The following is a 26,653-nucleotide window of genomic DNA, read 5'->3' as shown; positions in this document are numbered from 1 at the left end:
TCTTGCCACCTTTCCTGAAAGTTGCCGTGCAGCTAATTTATGATCTCAGCAGCTACTGTTTATTCTGTACCTCTGCAGAAAACATCACAGCTCCATCTTGTCGGCATGCGGGATGCTGCTGTGCAGGCTTAAGTCGGTCTCAGATCCACTTTGCTGAAAATTTCTGGCAAATACCCTTTCAACACATGAGAAAAAGAGGTATTCGGAGATTTAGGTGGAAACACTTAAGATAATTTAGTCTGCTTAACTCCAGTCATAAACACCAGGTCACTTAGTATTTCCTACCTAAAGATTCTTCACCTGCAGCAGGTCTTTAAAACCACATCCCTTCCTTTCTAAGAGATATAAAATGATGAAAATTAAAAACTAAACCATTTTTCTAGGTTATGTTTTTTTCAAAGGCTAATTTTTCTCATGGTAAAACTTGCACTTTATTTCTAGTTTGAGTTTGTCTGCCTTGAGCTTTCACTCATTCACCAGATAACAGATCCCACTATAATCAAAAATCTTTCTTGTAGTCTAATCATGCTGAAACATAAAATGTATTATGCATCGAATTGAAGTATCTTGCAGAAGTGCACTGTCAAGACCTCAAGTTATTCTTTTGTGTTCCTTGTTAATCCTTTTTTGATCTCTCAGCATAAATTCTGGTGTTGACACTATGAAAACATATATAGCATTTCAGGAATGAGAGAGACATGATCCCTGCTAGTGATACATCACATGGGCTCCCATTGCTAGTCACATGTTTCTTCTTTCCTTAATGTGTTTAATGCTGTCATGTAGTCAAGTGACGCAAATCCATCTGTACAAATTACTTCACCTGACTTTTATCTGCACTTCAGTGATATATGTCCTCTGTAAATGTATCTTTAATTTTTTTTTTTTTTTTTGTCAGTTCAGTATAAAGAAATTGAAAGCAACCCTCAGGCCTCCATGGCATTCCACTGGAAACACTTCTTCAGGATGATGTCTTCCCATTCAAAGTTAATTACATATTAATATCATTAAAATAATTTTAGTAGTTTTAATTATCTTAAATTGAAAATATCAGGCTTGACATGGAGTATCAGTACAGGCTTATCAAGTTATGAGTTAAGTTTACTTGACATTTTGCTTAGTAAAATCCTTTTTATTGAAATTTTTTAAAAGTCATCTGCCTTTGATTTCTCTCCCCCTCCCAGTTTGGACCAGTGTAAATAATGTGTTATACTTTCTTTTCCAGGACCACACAGATAATACAGTCTCTGTCTTTACCCCTTTAGAATACTACTGGGTTTACCATGCTCAATTAGGAACAAAGTCAAAGGTTCAGAAACCTTCTGAACCATTCATTTAATATTCTTCCATGAAAAAGAGGGATCCAAATCCATCCTTTTTATGTAAGGGTACCACTACTTTAGCTATAAATGTTTGGTTGAAGTAATGTTGTATGACTCTGAAACATCTGATAGACACAAGTAACAGCAGATGTCATCTTCAGTCTGAAACAGGGGGTTGTGCTCAGAAAACAAAGCACAGACCACAGCTTGGGTTTTGGTGTTGAACATCATGTGAGTGTCGATGGCCCTCAGCAGGAAATATGAAACATAACATTGACTCACTTTGGTGTCTACTGCAAATCCACAAAGCATCATTCTTTGAGTCTCTCATGTCTCAGGCTTGGCAGGGACCATTGATTTGCGCACACTTTTTTTTTTTTTTTAAATTATGGTTTGCTCTGAAGAAATTAGTAAAGCTTATGCTTGCACAGTGCTATGATGCTGAGAAACCTGACATAAGCACTCATTACCTTGGCTACCTCCCTTTACAGCAACTGTCTACTTAATTTACGCATAGATTCATTGTACTGAAAAATTCCCCTTTGGAAGGGCAGCAACAAACGATCCTGAGTTGTATTCATTGCAAGTATCCATCAAAAAAAAAAAGTTTTTGAGCCCATTTTTCTGATTTTGGAACAGATGTGAAAACAAATTTTCAACAATCAAAACGCAGCAGTTACCAGTTAATAAGTGACAGGTCTCATTCAGACTAACTTTTTTTTTTTTTTTTTTTTTTGCACCTTCCTTTCTGGCACTGAAATATAGAGCCAGACTCTTTATGATAATTCTATTTTGCTAATTAATCTAATTAAGTGCTGTATGTAATTTTGCAGAGTAGTGCAAGCTATTCAAGATTGTCATCATTAGGTTAAAAAGCTGACAATTGACGGAGATAATTTTTTCTTAGCAGGCTGTAACCTTTCCACAAGGAACCCCCTCCCCCCGGGGAGTTCTTCAATTAAATCAATAATGCTTCTGGGGAGAAAGAACTTTGCTTTTTAAGAATCATGTAAACAGATTTTCAGGAGCTTCTCATTGCTTTGCTTGAGAAGAAAAGCAGCAGCTGGTTATTAATACCTGCTGTGCTCAGCTTTGACAAGCTTGCGTTTAAGAACAGCAGCTACTCTCTAGCTACGGTGCACGTTGAGAAATAGTGGCTTTGAAGGTGTCAAGTGGGGTCTGGAGAAACCTCGGCAAAATAATACAGTATCTGGATTGGGTAAATGGCAGGACTTGGAGTGGTTCCTAGGCAGGCTGGGGAAATGAGCTTTAAACTGCCGGTGTATTCGTTATTGTTCTGATACAAGACCTGACAAGAAGATGAATGTAACTGGAGGAAGAGGTGGGGAAAGCTCATCATGATGACTTTTGCCAGCCTTAAAGCTTTAATAAGCAGGACCCGGAGGGATATTTTTGGCTTTTTTAACACCCTTCCCAAATGCCATTGTTTTGCCTGCAGAATACCTAGTGGGCTCCGAGGCCCTGGAGGACTGAGCGTGCCTATGTCCCTGCTGTGGGGAGCCCCTCAGTCCTGGGTGGTGGCCAGACACTGATGTCCCCGGCCTAAGCAAGCTCAGGGTGAGCTCAGCGGCGACTGCATGCGGTCAGGGCAGAGCTCTGCCCACAGAGCAGCCAAACCTGTGTGGGTCTTCCCCGTGGTTCTGGGGGGCACTCTGTGAATGGAGGCTTCTGCAGCAGCCAGTGGGAGATTTTCTAGTGCTTAATTTTGCTTCAGAGGCCTGGTTACCTTCTCTGAAAAAGGGTGCGCAGCAGCTCACTGTGCCTGGGTCTCACCTCTTTCCCTTGGCTCGGCTCCTTCCCTCTGCCAGCTCGTGGCATCCTGAAGACGTGGCCACAGAGACGGCTCTGTCTCCCTTCCCGCACAGCCTGACCTCGCGGGTAAAAAGCTCGTCTTAGCTCCTGGTTTTGTGTGAAATATCTCCTTGTTCGTAGCAAAGATGACTACTTTCTGCCTGCCTTTTATTTCTCAGCCCTGATCCTTTAACTGCAGCAGTTCACAGGGTGGTGGGCGCTGGAGCAATGTCCGCTGCAGAGCCCGTTCTCCTCGGTGGACGGGTGCCAGATCTGTTACACAAGGATCTGGCCAGCTTGGGGAAGCACATGGGAAACAAAACTCATATGAGGTAATACATAACAATAAAACCCAGGCTTCAAAAAGAAGCAAGCCTGAAATATCCCAGCAGCTTTTGGGTTTGGTGCATTTTCAGCTTGTGTATGATGTTACAGATCACTCTCTGCTTGTTTGAGGCACTTAGACTGTCTCCACTTAACACCGTTCATTAAAAACTCCAGCAATATGATGTGTGGTGCACCTTTCTCTACAAAAGGTCTCCGAGCACAGGCTGCCAGTACTGATAAAGGAAGGTTAAATAAAAGTCCAAGTCATCAGTCAGTGAATATTTGGACAAAATTAATTTAGAGAATTTTCAATATGAATTCAGAGATTTTTTTCCATTTGAATCCTCCTGCCTAGATCTATTGAACGAATTTCTAGCAGGTACCCTGACTCAAAAGATAGGGCTTTTTTTGCTCTGGCAGGCTGTAGCCTTTAACACTGCAAAAGGTAATATACAGCCACAAAAACACTGTGGTTTCTTCTTCTTTTCTTTAATGGGAATTTGCTGCTGCTATGGACACTAAATGTATTCCATTCCCTGTATCGTACAATTACAGCATTTTTTACTTCATTGGATTTCTGTCCTTGGCTCTTAGAGCTAGAAAGTTACTTTGTGCAATGAAGGAAGAGAATTACAGTTTTTATTAAAATGAGAAACCAGCTTTATAGGGGTTTTGAAGGTTTTATTCAAGTCTTTAATTCCACCATCTTTGTAGTATTCGGTTAAAGTTCTCCTATAGATGCACACAGCGGGATGCTCATACAGCAAGCATCCTGGCAAAGTTGATTGTGCCATCCAGAGAGGCAGTTGCACAACGCATCTTCTGTGCTATGGCCACCGCTGAGAGCTTTCTGTTTGCATCAAAAGCATAGGCTGCTCAGAAAAATTAGGGGAACTCCCCCCACATTTTTCTGTTGCTGTTGTGTGTTCAGTGTGGTTTTAGTGGCACAAGAACTATTGACAGGACTCAGAAGTGATGTTGCAAGAGGCTCTTCATATAGCAAATGTGGTACTGCTAGTCAAAAGAATTAGACTGAAGCCTAAAAGTCTTTGGGACTGAAAAATGGGACTGCAAGTTGTGCACTGGACATTATTTTTCCTATGGGACGTTTACACTAAATATAATTGTAACTGTACTCAGCATTGCTTTCTTTTGAGGGATCGAATAATGTGCTAGTCAGAGCACAAGTGCTGCTGCAAGGCTATTTATGTAGCTACTTGTCTGTAACAGATGCACCAAAGGAAAGCGGCTGCTTTGATCTTAGCCAGCAAGAACAGGGCGCACACAAGACCTGAGCTCTCTTCCTGACGTTGTCATTCAGCGCGTCAAATTACGTGTGGCAAATCAGCTTCCTAAGCTCTGTACCTCAAAAATAAAACAGATGGGCTGTATCAGCTTCCTCCCACTGCTAAATGAGGATGAAGCACATGTTGATGAAAACTCCCCCTGGCAGATTGCTTTGAGATCTACAGGCTCCAAGGACGCAAAGGGTTAACTGTATAGAAGGGTGACTTTTTCCCATGTTCTGGTTTTAGAGAGAAGAGATGTTTATTTTTAATAATTTTCCATTTGGATTTTGTCTTAGTTTAGTTTTTGAGGGTGGATCTAAATTAATACAATGTTCGTTGTGCTCACTGCACAGATAGGCACGCAGACAATTTTGCCTTTAGGAGGAGGCAGTACCAAAATGGCAGCACACATTGGGCAATTCTGCTGTTGTATTGGTGTTATAAAAGCAAAACACCCCATGCCTCTGCTGATCCTGTATGTGATTTAAGGGCAACTAGATGCACATTAATTTAAAACCCCTAGTTCTATGTAATATATTGTTTTTGTAAGAAAATAACATTTGATACACAGTCAGCAACCAATTTAAGTCAAAATTAAACTAGAGATCATAGATCTATGTTACACTGTGATCTTCAAATGGACAAAGGAGCAGTGCAGTTTTATACATTCATACATCTTGCTTAACACTGTTTACTTCCTCTAATGACTTCAGTTCACTCAATCCATTTTCCTCAAACATGGCTTATGGCTGGAGGGTATTTCGGACTTATTCAGGCATCTCGGAATACTTTACAAATAAAACAGAGGCAACTGACCATAAAGCATATGATATTACTAATGGTATTATTAACTTTTTCTCAGCAGAAGCGATAGAGGAGAGAAAAGCCCACTCCCTCTTTGGGGAATGAGAGCTGTGTCTCTGCGGGAATCTAAGAAAGAAAGTGAGCTTGGGAATAACTGCCCTGGATCCTCGTTATGTTGACACTGTTTCACAGGACAGTATGAGCCTTCTCTGTATTCCCTTGAAATCATGCAGGGATTAGACATATGTTGTTTGCGATCATATCGTGCGAAGCGTGTTGTGCTAAGGGTGACCCAGAGAGGCTGCTTGCAGTGGGAACAAGGGGTCATCCCATCCTGTGCTGATAAATCTAGGACGCGGGATGGCTGTGTTCAGCGTTGAACTGGCAAAGCAAAATAAGGAAAACAAAAAAACGCAAACACAGTACGTGAATTAAAAAGAGGGAACTTAAAGCAAGAACTAAGAGATTGCTGGAATCTTGTCTGTTTTTAAAAATAAAACCTTAGTCAGAGTAAGGGGAAAGAGTATATTTAGAGCCAGCAAAACAACCTGGCTTTCCTGGCTCTCTGTATACATTATTTTGCCAGGCTCCTGCTAAAACCAGCCAGTTTTTCCCCTCAGAAAAAACCAACCCTGTTTGCTCCCAAAACTCAAAGAAAGCTTAATTCGCTTTAAGCTGCTAAAAAAACTTCCTGCATCTTGGGTTAGCATTGTGTGCCAGGCTTCAGCGTGCTGAGAAATTAAAAAGTGCTTTGTAATGGAAAAGCCAGTTCATTCCTTGCTCTGTGGTGCCACAGTAACAAAAAAGAAAGTTGCAAACTTTCCCATCTTAAAGAGGCCAGAAGGCACAGGGGATTAATTTAAAGAGTTCAGACTCAGATCAAAACTATACTCTCCAGCCATTTCCAGCCTCAGAGAACACTGGTTTTCTTGGCTATCTGGTAATTCACTGAACTGCGTGGTAGAAAGAGAAAGCTGCATAAAGCCACTCACTGTTACAGAGGGGAAGGTTAATGAAGTTCATTTAACAGACCAGTGGTGCAAACCTGTTATCAGATGGCTTGCGCAGATCCCAGATGGCTTAAGTAAAGCTGGGAACTTGAAGAGGTACCTTGCATTTTGTCACGTGATTAATAAAGCGTCGATATACTTACAGCTCTTCTGCAGCAGGCTTAATGGCTTTCCATAACTATGTGCTTTAACCAAGAAGGAACACATTTTAGCGCTCAGTACTTCTAAGTCACATTTTTCTGGTCAGCTAATTGAATTATTTTTGTCATAGCAGAACAGTATTGGAAAAACTCAGGCTTTGTCCTCAGTTGCTGTACCACTTTGTGGATGAAGCAGGCATCATGCTGAGCACGAAGCGCTGCTCTTCCTCCTCCCCTGCCAGGTGAGAAGCTGCAAGATCCCATTGCATCGCTGGCTGGGATATCTGCAGAGAAACAGAAAAGCAGCCAGGCTGGAGGGAACAAGCTACTCCACTCTGGCTAGGTAGTATACATGAAAAGCAGAGCGAGCTTTTATTTAGGGTCTGTAGGTAAATCTGGAAGACTCTCATGTATCACTAATTCTCCTTCCGTTCAGTCTCTGCACCACCTAACCCTTGTGGTGTCAGCCTTTACACTTGAATACACCTGATGTATTTATATTTTTGTTTGCTTGTTTCTAAAATGATTACTACTAGTGCAGACTTTGACTCTACAGTATAGTTCATTCTTCTGTTGGCCAGTTGGCAACCCAAATACCCCAGCAACCCTACTTGATAATCTTAGATCTCCACATCACAAGCTGCAGATGCTTAAGCAGGTCGAAGCAGAGCTGTGGTGTATTCCTGTCACCAGTTGTCCTTTTGCATATGGCTTTTGCCATCCTTTTCTGCAGATCCACAAAGAGTGTTTTCATAATGCAGATTTTCCAGGAGATGGAAGGAAATCAAACGTCTTACTGACCTTCCAGGGTTGCAAGAGCAGGTCCAGTTCTAGGTTCAGGCACATGCTTGCTGTAGGACTATGAAAAGTTTCATGGGAATATACTGTATAAATCTCTCTATATACATATATCCTCCTCATACTCCAGGACTATGTTTACCATAAACATCTACAAAGCCCTGTTGACTCCACATTTGTCACCCAGCACCTAAATGCTTTGCCGTTTCAGGGTTCATTACCTTGAACGACTATGTCTGCATGCAGGCTTCTCCATTAGACACATGCCTGTGGAGGGCTGTGGGAAGGTGCCCCAGACAACACCTTCAGGAGAGACACCTACCTCCAGCTCCTTTTGCCACCCAGCAAGACCTCTCCTGCATGGAGTGTGCCCTGCAGTTGCCTGGGCACACAATGTGTGGCCCTCCCTGAGACTGGGAACGCCAGCGATGGGGAGGAGCCAAGGCTGGGAAGGCAAGACAGCAGCTTTCTGCCCTTTCCCTGCATCTGTTTGGAAATTTTCTTGGCAGCTGTTGGAGTACAGAACAGCAGGCAACGACCCCAAGGGCTGTGTCCCTGCATTTTAAATGCTTGCAGGATGTCCCTCTTTGTCCACACTCATCCCAGCAGGCCAGAGCCACATCTTCCCTCTGGCCAGAATAAGACCACGTGTGTGCCTCCCTGGGGAGCCTGAAGCCAGCGCAGCCCCCCAAGAACACATGTGCAGGCACTGGGGCAAGAAGAGGGAGGCTGCTGGTGCCCAGGCCCTGCTTCAGGACATCAAACAGCAAGACTTGATCTCAGCAGATGTCAAGAAACATTGCCCCTGAGCCCACCCCAAGAGCAGGGCACATGAAGAGGCCCCCACAGCACCCTTTCGTGGCACTGGACCAGCAGTGTCTGGGTGTCAGAGCAGCCCCTGGCACAGCTGGGGGAGACAAGGAGGGTGCTACAGGTACATAACTCAAATATCGGTAACAGTAACATTATCTTTAGTAATATATTGCTTTCACTGGCCAAAACACAGCATTTTAGTTAAGACACTGCATTTCACTTACATCTGGTGTTTACACAAGTCAGTGATTCAATGCCAGACAAATCCTGCATAATCACTTTGGTAACGGACTGTTAAAATAGCTGCCCGCAGCATTTCTTCTCTGTCTTCTTGCTAGAGGCGATGGCTGGTTCTGCGGGCAGTAAAGAGCCAATGACAGTTTCAGCCTAATCAGTTCATTCACCCTTTCGGGAGAAATGCCCAGAAACCAGCAACAATTTTATGTATCTCCAAAACTGGATGACTCAGTAAAGTCATGTTTTCAAGGTGGCTCTCTAATCAGCTCTCTTTTATACGTATCAAGAACGACAGCATATGGCATCTATGAAAGAGGAGAGTTAAAGCTATGGAGGTTAGCTTTAATCTTATAGAAGAATATAAAAGGATGCCTCAGCAAAGCTTTGCGGAGGTCACTCAAAGGACTTCTACCAATGTTGCTTAAATAAGAGTTAACTGAGTTATTCATTCCCTTTTTAGTCCCTGTTTGCTTCAAGTTCCCTGCCTAAAATACCTTGATCTTTCTTCTTTTCTTTGTGCCTCATGGCTGAGCAAAATTAGCAATTTGGGCTTTTGGGGCAGGGTGGGAGAGGCTATGTTATGAAAGCAGCTTCAGACTGCCTTTCTATGCATCCTGACTTTTTTCTTTCCATTTCAGAAGAAGTCTAGTCCATGAAGAGATAGCCAAGTTGACTACGTGCATCCCCACTTTTATGAAAATAAAAATGTGAACTATCATTAATTCATTCACTAACCCTCCTGGAAGCGATGTCCTGCTTGAAGATAAAACTATTCTTTTCCTGTGCCAATATATAAAATAACTTAGCATCCTTTGCTGAGATACTTAGAGTTTGCTCAGACTCTTATTCAGGTGCTGCTTTGGAGCAGAGAAAGATGTGCTGGTGTGGGCAAGATTGGTGAATTAGGGTTAATCCAACCAACCATGTAGGAAGAAGACTTTAATGAAACCATTTTATATATCCAAAGATAATTCATGAGTAGAGTGTAAGTACTTTTCTCCACTGTTCAACAGAAGCAGTGCATTATGCATATATAGCATGCCATCCTAGGCAGCAAGGGAAGCATTTGTCACTTGTTTCAAATTTGCGTTCTCTTAGGTTGCAGGCTAAACCTTACTAATTACATTTTGGAAAGATAGTTTGGGAATAAAAAGAATCCTTAAAAACCTGAAAACAAATCCAGACAGACAAGTAGGCTGAATAAACCCTTACACAAACCACTACAAACTCCTTGCATCTGCCCTGTGGCAGGTGCTAGATCCATGGATCCAGCTGGATTTTCATTTTAAAACCCTGAAGTCATACAAACCAGAGGAATTCCGCCAGTGGACAACTTGCAAAGTCAGGTCACAGAAGTGTTCATTAAGGTCTTAACTTCCTACTGAGGGTAGTCCTTTACACAGATACGATTCACATTCTTCGGAGAGACCAGGATTGGAGACTGCATAGAATTGTGATAGAGGACTATCATAGAAGGATGAAACTAAGGACATTCCCAGGCAATCTGAAGAAGACTCAATATTAGGCATTCTTATACATCTAATAACTTTCAAACCTGCATACTCATTTATGCTAATCAAGGGTGATCAAGACATCTGGATAATTTAGTGTTAACAATATTAGTTGTCAGAGTAGATGGGCAAAACATGGCTTATGGAAAACATGATCGGTGCATGGTGTAACTTTTTCAAAAGACCAGAAGGATTACTTTTGCAAGAGCCAGAGGGCTGGTCCAGTGCATGTCTCCACGTATCTCAGACATCTGTAGTGTACCCCTGTGGGTCCTGAACAGCACAGCCAAGGACATAATTTAAATTATCCCATGATACCACATATCTGCGTTGCTCTAGGAGTGTGAACATGACTGCTTGCTGTTGCTCAGCTTGAAGTCTCAAGGATTTTCACGTGAGAGAGGCAAAGCTAGCCCTGGTGCAACACCATGTCAACGTCAGCCCACTGCTTCCAGCCATGGACATCACCCCTTCGGTGCAAGGCTGGTAGGTCTCTGTGCTGTGCTGTGTTGTCTGTATGCACCCACACCCTACAGCCTGATTGGAAGCTGAAGAAACAAAACTATCTTTTATGGACAATCAATGTGGGCAGGGCAAAAGGGAAATGAAAGCTAAAGCAACCAGGAGTTTATTACAAATAATCCCACTCAGTTTCATGTGGAAAGACTTCTGTGCCGAGAACAAAAGGGCGGGGGGGGGGGAGAAAAGAAAAATAGCAGTCAGCTGGTCATGACAGCAATTGTTGGAGGCGAATGAAGGAGAGGGAAACAATGTCCTGGCTTTCCCCACAGATGCCACAAAGGGCTGGGGAACAGACTGCAGCACCTACCTGTTCTGTCCAGCAGGTCATCTGAACTGTACTCTTCTTCCTCAGGGCAAAAATCAGTACCAGCCCTTTGCCAGTGGATTGGTAAGGGAATCCTTTGGTGGAGAGAGAGAGGAAAGAAGAGTTTTACATTTGCCTGTCCACTCTCTGCTGGAGGGGAAAGTACCAGCCGTGCCGCAGGCTCTCCCTTCTCCTTTCTAGCTGTGCCTGTTTGGAAAGCAGCTCCTAAATTTCCTGTGGGATTCAGCCCAGACTCTCTTGAAGCACAGAGGACGTGAATCACAGTGCACTAAATCCTGTTAGTAATAATTCTGTAACTTGCCATACATGAGATTCCTGCACCAATATTAAACACCCTGAAGACGCACGTCAGAGTTTTCTGCACAAACAGCAGCAGCACTGTTTGGAAGCATCACCATGCAACAGATAAAAACCTTTTAAAGGATCATGGCAAAACAACAGGAGAATAGACAAACAGGGGAAGAAAACCCCTGACTCCAGCTTCATGTTAACCTGCTCCCGACTGCCTTCATCTTGTTAATTTTATATTTTACACGTGTTAGATCAACAGGGAGCACAGATGGCTGCACTCACGTGTGAGACTGCAGACACCCACAGAGGCACCAGCAGCACCTCTGTCACTTCCCTGTTATGTGGGGAGGGGGGCTCCTGCCAGTGCAGCAACAGGAGTAGGTCACTGAAGGTTAATAAAGGCAGTCAGCACATAATTATCACTCCCTTGTTAGCCTCAGCCTCTCAGGAATAAATTAGAGGGACAAAGTAGGAAGGAGATGTGAGAAGATGAGAGTAGTGCTGCATCTCCTCATGCTACAGGAGGGGAGGGCCACCTTCCCAGAGGTCCCTGCTTCAATTCATTGGGGTATTTTAGAGGCAACTGCATCTATATGAGGGGAAGTATTAATATTTGAGCATTTTAGGTGGCTACATTAATATTCTTTAAGCATTTAGTAGCCCTAAATATGAATCCAGAGAAAGCAAGCTTTCCTTCCTCTTTTATCCACTGGCCATAGGCACATCTGTCAGACAGATTGCCTACACAGACAGACAGACAGACACACACACACACACACACACACACACACAGAGGTTCTTGATCAATCTACATTACTCTGGGCCTGTGGTAAGAGAGGCACTTTAAGATGATTAACAGTGCTCTTGAGACTACAGCTCCTGAATGCAGAAGTCTTATTGGCAACAAAGATGACAAGAGCTCAATTAGCCATCTCTTTGCACACGTGTAAGCAATGAAGACAAGACTTTTTCTGTATCAAGTTAAAGCAGCAGATGAATTCCCAAGGTAGTGTACTTGCAAGGCGGAGTTGGTACATGTGCAACCAACTTACTGTTAATTGTTTCATCTCAATGCTGTCAAATAATGCATAAAATAGCTTGGGGGAATCCACAGTCAGGAAACACTGGTCAAAGAACTAAAAGGCCACAAGTCACAATTCTCACTGACAGCAGAACAGAATGAATGAAGGGAGCTTAAAGAGTTCAGGTTTTAGGTGGGAGGCAATGTGGTGTTACAAAATATAAAGCATAAAACATAGGGGGATTCTGCTCACTGTGGGAAACTTGAAAAATACCACTCCCGGTGTCAATTCTGCACTTTCATTATTAAACACCGGTCTCCATGTAGTTATTTTCCCCATCCACTGGTAACACATACTAACTTCTGAACAGCAGCAGCCACCAAAAAAAGAAAAAAAAAAAGAAAAAAAAAAAAAGAAAAAAAAAAGAAAAAAAAAAGAAAAAAAAAAAGAAAAAAAAAAAAGAAGTTAAAGTCCTAACAACACACCTCTGGTATGCTTTGGCACCATTCTGGTATATTCCACGTTACAAACCTCCTCCTGTGAAGACTGCTGTGACAGGTGAAGAGTAATCTCTCTCTGGGGTAAGTAGGTGCACTTGGAGAAGTGGCAGAAGACCTATTCACCGGGTTCCCCTGAAGGCTGTGGAATCTGGAATATCTACTACCCCTTTATGTAGACCTCAGCAATCCTCACCACACATGGGGACCAGCTACAGGAACAGCTGCGTGGCAAATTTCCACAAGTGGTACTTAAGAACTGACTTGATCATCACTAGTACCAGGACAGGCAAACAACTCAGAACTGGCATTTTCCTATCCTCCTCCAAACAGGCATGACCTCTGCGTGTCCTGCTGTGGCACAGCTAACACTCGCCATTTGGGAAGGCTGGCTTCCTTGGAGCAGAAGTGTGCAGATATCAAAGTACTGCACTACTGCTGTAGGTACTCAGTCTTCTCAAGGTAACAGGCGGCTGGCCACAGGGACTGCCCAAGTCCGCCTTTTCTCAAAAATAGATTTGTGTTGATGCCAGCTGCTAGTACAGGTTGTCACCATCCTTGGCTGTTTATAGCTTTTTTCCACTGGAACAATTCCATAATAAATAATTGAATTAAGATCATGCCTTCCTGTGGCTGGACAGTTTTATCAAAAAACCCCCACCTCAACATTGCAGGAGAGGGAAAGAAGTCATAGGATGACTTCGAGTCATGCCATGTTAAGAAGAAGATACTGTGGCTGCAGAATGCCTCAAGCCCCAAAAGTCTGAGTATGATGCCAGTGTGGACTCTAGTTTTACAGTGAAATTCCTTACACCTGAATTTAGCTATTCCAGGAGCTTACACTCAAATGCCAATCATCTAGGTTAAACTTAGAATTAGGGCATCTCTTTAAAGAAAGCTAGTGTAGGGTTCATAACCCCTGCATCTGCGTGCACCAGACTGTAGGGCTCCTGTTGCTGCTCGGCTTCTGCCAGACCTGCTGCCTCACCTGTGTGGCGTTCAGAGGACATTTTCCTCATGAAAAGTCCATGAGTTTTAGTACAGAGTCCATAGAAGTAATATGCAGACTATACAGTAATATATCAGAGACCTGATGTACTTCCTATGTGTTCCTGCTCTGTAATAAGACACTCAAAGATTTCTAAAGTCTACTCAAAGCACCCAAAAGATCCAAAAAACTGAGTTAGTGAAATCCTACCAGGCAGTAAGTAACTAACCCCTAAGGTAGGTAGAGTTCAAACCATATCTACAGATATGGGATGACTCTTCTGTAATATTCAATATTTCACAAATTATATCAGAGCCATTTTCTCATACCTCATTTGTTACTAGCAGTTTGTCTGTATCCCGCCCTGCCCCTTCTTAGCTTTGTCATCTCAGACAACTTTATGGCAATGGAAAATGAGTAATTTCTGCTAAAAAAATGAAGGTTTTTTTTTTTTTTTTAATTGTAGCAACTGTAATGACCTCTGTGTTGCCTTGCTAACTGCAATAAGAAAATGATGGAAACAAAGGTAAATAAGAAGGCTGCAACTTAATAATAACTGTGGCTGCACATTCCGAAACCCAGATGCATAGACTCAACACAAAGGTAGGGACCTTGGTGACATCCGTGGAACAAAACTGTTTCTGCCTTTGCACATCACCCTTTAAAATCATCTCCAAATCTCAGATGACACAGAACAAGCACAGTTTGTAAAGTCATCACCAGAAACTTCACAGGTCTCCATCTCACTATGGCGAGTACGAATTCCTGTGTCATAGTATATTCTTAACGCTGAATATAAGATGCTTGAAAGTTGTGCATTCAGGACTTTCTGTGAAAGTTGTTCCCTTATATTACAAGTAATCACTTATCTGCAAGCATGTGCTGCTGAGTAAATCTGCCAACCACTTCCATAAAAGACAATTCTGCCCAAATAGATTTTTCTTTTCCCATGAGAAAGCACTAAGAGAACATATTCTTCTGCACAGAACAAAGAAACTCCCAAAAAACCAAAAACCACCAACCCTTGAGGAGAGTATTCTTGCCTCTATTCTTTGCTCTTCTACATTTTCTGTAGTGAGCTGGAGCGTGGCCTTGCAAAGCTGAACACCATTGACTCACACCCTCATTCACGAGGACCCCAATTTCACCACCTGAATAATGACTGGCTTTGGCAGTGTAGTTGTTGTACAAAGAGACTGTGTTAAGATATTACACTGCATGGTGTCTGACCTTTGCTATACCGCATGTTTGAAAGAAGAGCGATTAAAACTCCATCATGAGAATAAAAACTCAAAGATGTTGTCAGAAAACATCAACCCCCTGTACCACTGCTTTGCAGAGAAGTGGGATAATCTGGCTTGTATTTACTAGTCATTTGACAGGTTTTTGTTTGGGAAAGACTCCAGAAACAGCTAACCCCTTAAGGATTCCACAGAAGGCTATACTGCAAACTAACTCATGGAAAAACAGCAGCTTCCTGGTGTTTAAATGTGTTTTACCTGTGGATCAACAAAAGAATTGAGATGTCAGGAAATCTACCTGAACGTTGGTTTTTGTTTTTTTTTTTTTTTTTTAAACCACTGCAAAACCACCCATCCCTCCCTTCCTCTCTGTCTATTAAACAATCTAAAAATATCTCAGTGAGTACAGTTGTACAGTAATGTGACATTTTTACTGTCAGCTCCTTTCCACTGATTACTCTTCCCTGTAGCTGCCCTATTTCACAGTAACTTCCCATGGCTTGCACTCTGCGCTGAGGGACTGTTGGCCTAAAAGGCTGTATGCAGTAAGGCAGGATGAATCTGCCCCAGCGCTGCCTCCAGCCACTCCTGTTATCCTATTTTCATCAAGATATACAAAGCTGAAGTGAAACGCACCCCGTTCCGAGTTGTGAGGGTGCCTGCTGTGAAGATGCAGCGATGTCAGTGCCGAATAATTAAGTGATAATGTAATAACTGTGAGTTTGTGCTCCATTAAGTGAGCTCCTGCTGACTGCTTAATGAGCAAACAAAACCTCAAAACCCATTAATATTATTCCTGTTACATTAAATGTAAAAAAGAAAACTTGAGTCCTTAGCTCTAACCATTTGGGAGTCGTCTTCTGCAAACACAGACCGAGATGGAAGTGATGAACTATCCCATCGCTACATTTTGAAAAGACCCAGAAGTTTATTTTCTTTTCAGAAGGGTGGAGAATTAGGTAACAATGCTGCCAGGTTTGCTGTTTCCTCTGTGCACCATCTGAATCCTTTGTTGCAAAAAGAGCATCGATAGGTCTCCTCTTCCTGTAACAACACTGCAACGGCTGTATCGCAGAGGCTGTGAAACACGGAGTTCCTTGGCTTGCGTCCGTTAGTAATTTGAGGAGACTCTAGAGGAAATATCCTTATTTGTCAATATAACACACGAGATTTACAAAGGATCTAAAAAAAAAAAAATAATCAGTAGTACTGATCATAGGCTGCAATGCTTGGGAAGAAGAAAGTCCAGAGTCGAAGTTTCCTGGCTGTGTTTCTCCTGCCGGGCTGGTGAGTGAGTGTAGCATCTTTCAGTGAGGAGCCAGGTGAGATATGGCCGCTATGAGAAGACCCACAGACCACAGCAGCCTCAGGCAGCCAGAATCTCAAGTCACATATAACTTTTCAATCAAGACTTCTGCTTTGAAAATAAAGCCGGCACGGTTTTATTCAGAAATTAATACAAGGGTTAGACTTCATATGAATGGTGACAGTCTCAACACAACAAAGCAAACGATAACTTTTTTGCTTGCACCATTATCTCGTGTATGATCTGTGGAAAGATAGTAAAGCCTAGATTCTATTATTTTCCCCAGATGGTAATAAGGAAAAAACAGGATGTGAAGTTTACAGCTCAGTGCCCTAATTTCTGGAGGTCTGTTAGCTGAAATGAGGCTTCTAACAAAATATTTATATGCTCTTAGAAGCTTTCTCATGAAAAGGAACAAGCATTATTTGCATTTTCACTGGTTTTATTTGAGAATCCCTGTCAACATAAATTATTTAATGTACAGAATTTATAATCAAAGCATAAAGATCTCTATTTGCTGAAGAAATTGTTCCTGGAGAAACATGCGTTGTTCCCAAGTACTACAGAGGGGCATAAGCCTAGTTTCAAGATTTGGTACTCTAACAAGGAACTGAAACTTTGTACACAAATAACGTGAACTACCTGCTATTTCAACTCATCATAACCCGCAGCAACGCTCTGGGTGTACCCTTGTTTACTCCAATCAACATACTGAGCCTTACAGGAAATACAGAAAGATAACATGCAAGAACGATATCTCCTCATTTCCTGAAGGACATACTTTTTTAGTATCTCATCAAGGACACTATCAGCAGCTGATTTTTTTTTTCTGCACTAAAAGTACCCTGATCTATGTTATTTATCATACTATCTGAAAGGCAAAGGCTTCATACCCTTAGTAAGGAAATTGGGTATTTTGTAAGAAACACAGTAACAACAACATCAACAACAACAACAACAACAAAGTAGAAGAAAAGAATTTTGGGAAACAGCATGTTAATTGTCATCCTGTATTTATAGTTCTTAGCTCCAAAACAGATTTCCAGGAATGAGGTAAACTCCAGCTCTGATCTTTAGGGAATGCTTTCCAATGTTGCTCTTGGACATAGCCCTCTTCTCTAAGAACAACTCTAGCACTGTTGGTAAGATCCTTCTCACTCATAAAAGGAGTCCTACCATTCCGCCTCCTCCCCGAAATAAGTGAACATCGGTTCCAGCAAAGTAATACCTGTGCCTATGCTGAGTTCTGTCTTCTACCATAAGAAGAGGGATAAGATGGAGATTGGGAGGTCCATTAGGGATGTCGCTACCTAAGATGCTCAGAGATGGAAGAATGGGCAGCTGTTTTTAACACAGCAAGTGGCAGCTGAAGATCATTGTAAAAAACCAGTTTGGCAATGTCCTGACAGGCATCTGACAGTAGTTTCTTTGCATCCTAAAAAAATTACTGTATCAAAGGCACACTATGGGATTTGCTTTTTAAAGGTAGTTAATAGCCGAATGGACAGTCCTCTCCATGATCATGATGACTGTCAAATACCATGATGCTAATATCTCCTTTAAGGCCAGATAAACATTGCAAGCTAGTTATTTTTTGGTTTAGTGAGGGTTTTCATTACATACAAAGGGAACAAGTTAAAATATAGCAACTGCCAAAATGTTTCAAACCAATTGGGAGTAGGTTGGTTTTTGATCTCGGACAGATCATCCTTGTCCAAACCCCCTTCATCCTTGCATAAGAGCTCGCTTATGTTCCCCAAAGATACTAGGTCCTCTGTTAATGTTAGAGCTTTCCAGCCTAAGGAAGATTATTTAAAGACAGCCCATATGTAAGAGTTCATTGGTATTCTTTCTCAGACTTTCTAAAAGGAGAAATCTTGGTTTCCAGCTTTAAACACCAAAGCATACCATATTTGTAGAAGTTGCACAGACTTCTAGAACTCATTTTTTTCTGCAGGAAACTTCCTCTCCAGCAAAGCAAATGAACTAATGAATTCAAATAAAGTTCAGCACTTTTATGTAAGAATAATAAACATCTCAAAATAACAAGCCACACATACACACAGAATTACTTCTTCCTTCTTGCAGAATAGGTTGAATTGCAAAGACCTGGAGCTATACTTTGTGAAAGACTCTGAGGAAAAGAACCTGCTCTAAATTCTTTCATTCTCTCATGCTGCAGAGAGATTGCACTACATGATATTGGCTAAATTGGCACGTAACAGTGCAGAGGCTGACATATCTAACACCCTTTTTTCTCTGTGCTGGATTTACCCCTTAATGAAAGCATAAAGCTAGTCCAGCTTTTATTGTTAAAAACCACAAAGGTAACCTAGAGTATGAATTACTTTTCCAGTCATTGGCAAAGAATAGGCACTGTCTATATTCTCTGCGTTAGTACATAGAGCAAGTGATAATTCAGAAGAAGTCATGCATCTATCAGTCAATATTTCCATGCCCAGAGTTATTGCAGTCACAGAATGATTTGTCGGGGCAGCAACTTTATTTAAATGTAGCAAACAGTCTCATCCAAATACTTTTGTTGCATATACCTATTTGATCCAGGCTATCATTCAAACATGGCCTTAATTTTGAATTCTGTAGAAAATCAAAGCAGAGAGCAGCAGGTGTGCTCTCAGCATCTGAGCCATTGCAGCTTTTTTTTTTTTTTTTTGCGGTTTATACAAACAAGTATGTGACACTAATGATATATCTATAGTACCTTTAAACTTAACTCTGCAGCCAACTCATTTTCTTTCATTTCTAAGTTTATAGTCCTCAGAAATGCCATAATCAATAAACCTACTCCAACTATCAATCTGAAGTAAAGCAGGATCTCCCCATTACCTTAGCAGCAGAGGATACCATTTTTCACACATTCGTTATGCAATATTAGGGAAGAGCTACAATTATACTCTCCAGCGCTTGGAACATGGCATACAGAACAGCTAAGACAAGACTCTCAAAGCTGCTGGCAGTATTTTCAGAAGCAGCAAAGCACTTCAGCTATTAAATCCAAATACCCACTTCAGCGGTATTTAGGCACCTAACTCATTCAGATGTCAAGTCTGCCCCACGTCAGCATCCCACCCACTACCCCACGCTACCCCTGCAGATTACGCGGGGCCATAACCAAACCAAAAAGCAACGAGCTCCCGGTCTTGGCTGGTGCAGCTCTGCCCACTGGCTGTCCATCAAGAATTCTAGCTGCTGATGCGTTGTCACATGGGTCTTCTCCTACAGTAAAGCAGAAGTATTTGACTCCTTGATTCTCTGTACAACACTTGGGTAGCTGGTAGACTTTGATGCAGCTAGGGTGGGAACACAGCATGTTCCCTGTTTCCATAATGACCGCAGAGACTATAGAAGAGATTGCAGTATTTGTTTTTGGAGAATCTCAGACTCCCTAGCCACAGGTCATCTAATGAAGACAAACAGCATGGGCAAGTGTCCAAAGTGGGGCAGAAAAGGCAATGCTTTGCCTTGCACTGTGGCCATTAAATGGTAAGTGCTTGGCAGTCTCTATTCCCCCTGTCAACCCTTGTTCCTACCAAGAGCTGCATGAAAATCCAAGCTCGATGTAGGCTCTACTTTTGATGTGAATGACCTCTATGAATTTACTGCTTATCTGGCAAAGCAAAGGTACTCCAGAATTTCTAACTTTCTTTCTCCAATTGATTGTTAATCCTGAAGCAAGGATGGGTATCCTATCATTGTCTCCCTTCCTCAGCAGCCTATATACTGGACAAAGAAAAACAAGAATGTGCTCTCATCAGATCCGTCTTAGTGAATTACTCCTGAAGGGACAGGGCTACAAAGCTGCTATTTCATAAACACTTCATTAAACCTTAATGTGACTAATACATTTGTTATTCATGTATATTTAAATTATTCTTTGAGCTGTTTGGAAATCTGTTTTGAGGTAAGTGGAGTCAACAGTCTTCACATTGCTCTCACACTCTCCCCTCATTATCATGGTACAGTTAGTTTCTTTTTCCCTCCCACACCTTTACTGCGAAAACCTCATCTTCGATCTTTAGCTGAGAAGACAGGCCACAAAATCACAAGATACTATACAACATTTTTTAGAAAAAACGTATATATATGAAACAAAATGTGCTCTAGTTACCAAACATTCCTAAAATTATCTTCCTAATCAATATTGCACAAGTGTTTTCAGCAAAATCTCTTAGCCACTTTCATTAAGCAATATGAAATGTAAAATAAAGAAATTCAGGAAAACTCTGAATGCAACTGTAATTATGGCTCTAAAACCTGGACTCCGTAACAACAGTCTAATCAGATGTTAGCTTCTTGTTTACTGTTTAAAAAGAATCTATTGAAATGCAAAAGTCGGCAGTAGCTATGAGCTTATGCTTAGCCTTTCCCCTCTCCCCAGACTTGTATCTTGAGATCTATTTTTAATGCTGATTCAGGTCAGCGCAGATTCATTTGGCTGTTGGGCATTTGCAGGCTGCTGGGCAGCTCCTGGCCCGTGCGTCGCTCTGCAGAGGACCTTTGATAATGGGGTTCTTCACGCTCAGCTTATGGAAGAGCATGGTACCACATGTCCCCTCTGGAGCACGGCTCTGGGGCGCACCGGTGACCCGTGACCACCACCCGTGGAACAGCACCGGAGAGGCAGTGTGCCCGTCACCAGGAGGTGGGTCGCTGCACATTTAGAAGAAGGAAAAAATACCCCAGTGCTTTCTTGGCTTTGAAAGAAAGACCACCACCAACTTTCCCCCCCACCCTCCAAAAGGCACAAAGGTCTTTCTGAGATCAAGTCCCAAGAACAACTCTGTGAAGATTTTCAGTAAGAAGCTGATTATAAACAAAATGGAAACCTTCCCCCCCCAAGATGCAGGCTAACTGGCAGACTCATGGATACATGAAAATTAAGATACATCAGCCTGTATGAGGCTCAGTGCCCATTCACACCGAAAGCCTTTGCAAACTTGCCGCTACCACTACAGCAGCTTCCCCATACTGATCGGTAACGCTGAGAGGCCGAGGAGCAGGGCGTGGGAAGGGAGTGTGCTGCGGCGTGGGTGCCAAGCGCACCATGGATCCCCCCCAAAATCAATGCAGCAGCTGCAAAGTGGTCAAGGGCTGAGTGTGTGTTGTCTGCACGCTGCTAGCGGTCTCGGTGAGGCCATGTCCAAGGTCACAGTACTGGATTGCTGATGAGTGTCCCACCTCCCCTGGCGCGGGGGCACCCGGTAACTTGTGATTCCTCTTCTAGACTTTCCCTGAACTGAGGTGACGACTTCCAAGAAGCGGCCACCGCTGCCGCTGCCGCCCTCGCTGGGTTTTGCTACGTGATTTAGCGCCGCTAGCAGCGGCGGTGGGAGCCAATGAGGAGGATCTGTGGTAAACTGCTTGCAGCAGAGGCATAAAAACATTTTTAACACAGATGTTTTACGCACAACCGTCCGGACGCACAAGTTGCAAGCACAGCCAGTGCCAGGTATCTTTGAAGACCAAGGGGTGCTTAGGGCCATATCTGCAGGGAATATTTCCAGTGATCCTGGGTGGGACAAAGACCTATCCTCTCTTATGGGTATCCTAAATCAGAAGGACACACTTGCCTGACAGCAGAGATGAACAGGAGCTAGCACAGAGCTATTTCGATCGAGCAGGAAGGGAGAGGAAGCTCTCCTTAGCATCCAGGTTACCTAAGTCACCGGTGCAGCAATGCAACTGATATGCAAAATGCTTTTGATAAGCTTAATCCTCTGTCAATCTTTCTAAAATTCTCAAATTTTAACAGAACTTCTTATAAAAAATAAATAAAAAAATTCCCCTCAGTGGCTGCTGTGGGGAATTGTTTCTGGAGACCGTTCGTATTGCTCTGACTTGCTGGCTTGCACTGCCACCCCAAGCCCAGCAATGAACCATTGATGCATGTCGTTATCTAGGCCAGCAGATGTTGGATGCAAAATAAACATACCTTGATCTGAACAAGCTGCTGTGACCGTGGGGGTCAGCAGAAGTGGGCTGATTTGCACTCAGGGGAGATCTGACCCAAGCAGGCTGAGTCTGCGTTGAACAGACAGGTCTGAGCTGCAGGCTCTGAAAATAGGGATTTACCTCCCCCCAGGGTGGCTCCGCATGTGTGATGAGGTTAGAGTGCCCAGCACACTGCTAAAAACCTTGAATTAAACTATTGCACTTTCATCTAAAATATGGTGAATGCCAATCACAGAGCTGATGGTTTTGATATTGGTGCAGCATCCTCTGCCATGAGGACAGCCAAGCGTGTACAAAGGACAAGCAACAGACAGACACCTCGGTTTGCATCCGTGGATGAACCATCCCTGACGGTGCTGCTCACCAGTTCTCCTAGACGAGTGAGGTTTTCAGGCCACAAACCTGCATCCAGCAGCCAGCACCATAAAATGCCCGACCTGCCTGTGAGCGTGTAAGCTGCAAAGCCCCACTCTCAATTTTAAGTCTCTCAATTTTAAACTTGCCTGGCTCTGTTCCTAAGGAGCATCAGCCAGCACAGGCCCCTGCTCCTGACGGAGATGTCATTTCTTACTAAAGATAAGCTCCCCTCCATCCAAAAATCAGTGATTTGATCAATGAATTTTAAAATGTCATGATCCAATATATTTTGATGAATTTGAAATGTTTTGTATATATTTCACTTGTTTTTAACTTTCTGTAAAGAATTACATCAAATTTCAAAATGACATAATTTTGAACCAGAAGGTGACTTTCTCTTAAACAATATCAAAACAGTATATTTGAAATTGTTAAAATTTCTTTCTGAAGGAGACGGTGATATTTCACAATTTGCCGAACTCACCTGTTTCCTACCTGATGTTTCTATTTGGTCTCATCAGCATTTTGCACTAGAAATCAGAGTTTGTAGTTTTATCACCAGCCCCCAGCGCCTGTGTTCATCTTGATCATTTCAGCATCCACAGTGTGCACTGATGACGAAGGCTTATGAAACGAGAAGATTTGGGGCTGCTTGTCCGTGCTTACGGGGTCTTTGCTGTGCATTTTACAAACTTGCTGGAAGTCAGATTTTGAGGGCAAAAGATACAATTATTCTTAAATAATGGTACATAACTCTATCATGCAGATTGTGTCCTACAAATGCTTACCCTTCACAAAAAGCCAAACTCCTCAACAGCCCATGACTCTTGTTATGCTTGTGGCTTTGCAAGGTCAAAGAATGAATGAAGGTTTTCTTGCAAAGTGCAACTTGCTAATTTTTTTTAGACTGTGATTTGTGTCATACCCTCAAATCCTTTGTCGTGGTTTTCCCAAAATGATTTGAAACTGGATCTCTCATAAATCATGACCTGGAGAAGGCGGTGCTGGGGAGGTCAGATGGTTCTGCAGGTCCTGCACATGCCAAGGTGCAGATAGGAAGACAAAGGATGATGAGGAAGGAAAATAAACTCTTGCCATAACTTAGAGAAGCACCACCAAAATTATTTACAGGGAACCAAAGATTTTAGAAAACAATAGGCAAAAGAATACAAAAAAATGAGCAAAAGTACATACTGATTTTCTTTCTTTTAAAAAAATAATTCTGCAGAAGTGATATTCAACATGTAACTTTGTCCAGTAAGGTCAGATGTGCCTAAATAAGCACTGGCAAAACACAAAGTCCTGTGCTCACATAGTTGAAGAATTGCAGAGATTTTGCCTCTCTCCAACATGTCTTAATAGACATTATTTTTTTCTACTCAGTGCAAGTTAGCAAACATGCTAATGCCATCATGTAAAAACCCCAACACTTAGATTACAAGAATTTTAAAGTCGCTATTTCTCTTTTCTTTTGCTTACTTCAAAATGCCTGATATATGGGGGACAGAGAAGTTGTTGCAGTCCCTCTGTGGACTTACACCAACAATAACATTTCTTAAAAAAAATAATATTCACATACAGCAAAAATGCCAAAATATGAAAAAGGAGACTTTTCTTTCTTCTTCATAAGCCATTCTACAACGTAAAATTTGCATCCCACAGAAAGAAAACACTGAGGAAGGCACACTGCAGCGATTGCAATGCCAGCACAGTTAATGATGCTTGGCAATTGCTTTCCCATTTTTGTTTACACTGAAGCTTAAAGGTCCATGGAAGGCACTAATTTTTATTTTTTTGATCCTCCACCTTCCTAGCAACTCTGCAGTCCATTTATAGTTTTGTGAAGCTGATGCTTAACTCAAGCTCCACTTAGTCAGTACGGGAAAAGTTCTGGAGAAATCAAATTTTTGTTTCATTATTTTTAAGACAAAACATATCAGAATTCTACCTCATAAGGAGTTTAAATACACAGGTAAATGTTTTACAGGTAAAAGAACCAAAAATCCTCAGCAAAGATGCTTTACCAGGAGAGGGTAGAGGGAGGAAAGAAAAAGCAAAGCCAGTATTTTAATTCTACTTTTTTCTTGTTTGCAAGAATTACAAAGAAAGTGTGGATAGAGAAAATATTAGGCAATAAAACTTACAATAAAGCTTACCACAGGGAAGATATGAAGACTGAATATGGATACCACCTGCTGCATAAGTATTGTGAGATTTTCACCAGATTTCAGATTTTACAGGAGAACAAGGAGCACCCTGGCTGGGCTGGTGGCCAGGCTGCAGGCAAAGAGTATTGCTGTCCTCAGATGACGAACAACTCACTTTGATCACAGTGACTGAGAACTTATTTATTCAAGAAGATTAAACAGCTGAAGTTTTTATGAGTTATGTCCGGCATGACAAAACTGCCAGATGGGCTTGACTATGGGAAACGAGAACAAAAGGAGTTTGGAAAGAGGGTCTGCCGGGGAGTTCCTCCATCACAACTTCTGCAGAACTTAGTAAACGTGCAATTCATTGCTTATATACTGGAATTAATTTTCTCCAGATTTTGAAAGTTATTGGTCTGAAGCACAATACTGAAACACAAGAAGTTCATTGTGGTTCCGAACTCCCACCTTTAGGTGCCTTGCTAAGTCGCACCATGGTATCACCTGGAGGCTGGAGTATCATCGCTGCACGTGCAACGCACGTGTGATGCCAAAAGACTTGCAGACCTTACAAAGATCAGGAAGAAAAGACACTTGCGGATAAAGCACAGGTAGGGATGGCGAGGCAGTTATAATAAGGCAATAACTAGTAAGAGTCCTCGCACCCAAATCTACCCTAACACTGTTCAAGCCCCGGGTTGCTGATGGAGTGGGTATTACATGGAATATGGGCGCAAATACTGCAGCAAACCAGACAGCAGTGTCAGTGGCAATGGGACATCTGCATGGTGGAACAAGCAATGAAGTGATCAGATTTTAATAAGAAAATTGAACACTTTTCGAAACTAGGTGAAACTTTGTTGAGACCTGATAAACTTTGCAAGCCTCAATAAGCTTTGTGTGGTGTGTATTTAAACTTTTTTTTTTTTTTTTAAAATGCTCCATTTTATTTTAATCCTTGGAGCTTTAAAAATGTTTTTAAGAACAGGCTCACATTCATGTACATTTTCTGCCATGCGTTCCAGGCTGTTGCAAGTCCCCCTATTCATGGATGAAAATGTTGCACGTTCCCGAATATTGTGCAGAGGTATATATTATGCAGAAAGCTGTATGACACCTCTGACAATCTGCCTTTCAATATCTGTTTGCTTGATTATTTTATCTTAGTTTAAAGGGGAATTTAGTGCTGATCTGAAAATGCTACTACATTCCCATCCCCTGGATTCAATTAACACAGCAGGTGGGAAATCAAGATATTGTGACAACTATTCTTCCATCTCAAAACCATGTAGCAATTTATATTCCAAAAGGTCTCAAATACTGACACGATAATTTATAGCATCTTTGAATGCTTCTTTGTACTAGTTAAAAAGCCAGACAAAACCTAATCTCACCGCAGTCCCTGAAGCTCACAGTGAAAGGCAAAGCTGTGCAAACTTTCGCAGCTCAAAGCTCTGCGATTCCACGGACGACATAAGCAGCAGAGTTCCCACCAGGTCTCTGGAAATGCTTACAGGGTTTTTCATGTTGCCACCATGGAAGACAGTGAAAGTGTTAAAGCAGTGGGATTTGAAGGATCAAATTCTTACCCTTCATAGAAAATGGAACCACAGTGTCTTCCCTCTGCAGCTGATATGTGTTAAATGCTTCCTGCAGCTACGATTTGGCAAGTTAAAAACTAAGATAGGTTTGTGCAAACTTACCTGGCGTAGTCAAACAAGGTACACGAGTACCACCTGAAGCACATATTAGAAAATGCTTGTTATCTGTCTGGAGGTAAATTTAGACTTTTGTATTTGGCAACATTGTTGACCATTGTTGTCCTGTTTCTGGTGTGATTTGTGGTATTTTTTTTTCTTTTCTTTTTTTTTAGGTGTGTGTTTAATTTCTTTATTTAAGCTACTGCTCTACAATTGCA

Source organism: Balearica regulorum, chromosome 2, assembly GCF_011004875.1.
Source record: "Balearica regulorum gibbericeps isolate bBalReg1 chromosome 2, bBalReg1.pri, whole genome shotgun sequence".
Lineage (NCBI taxonomy): Eukaryota > Metazoa > Chordata > Aves > Gruiformes > Gruidae > Balearica > Balearica regulorum.
This window is presented reverse-complemented; position numbering follows the sequence as displayed.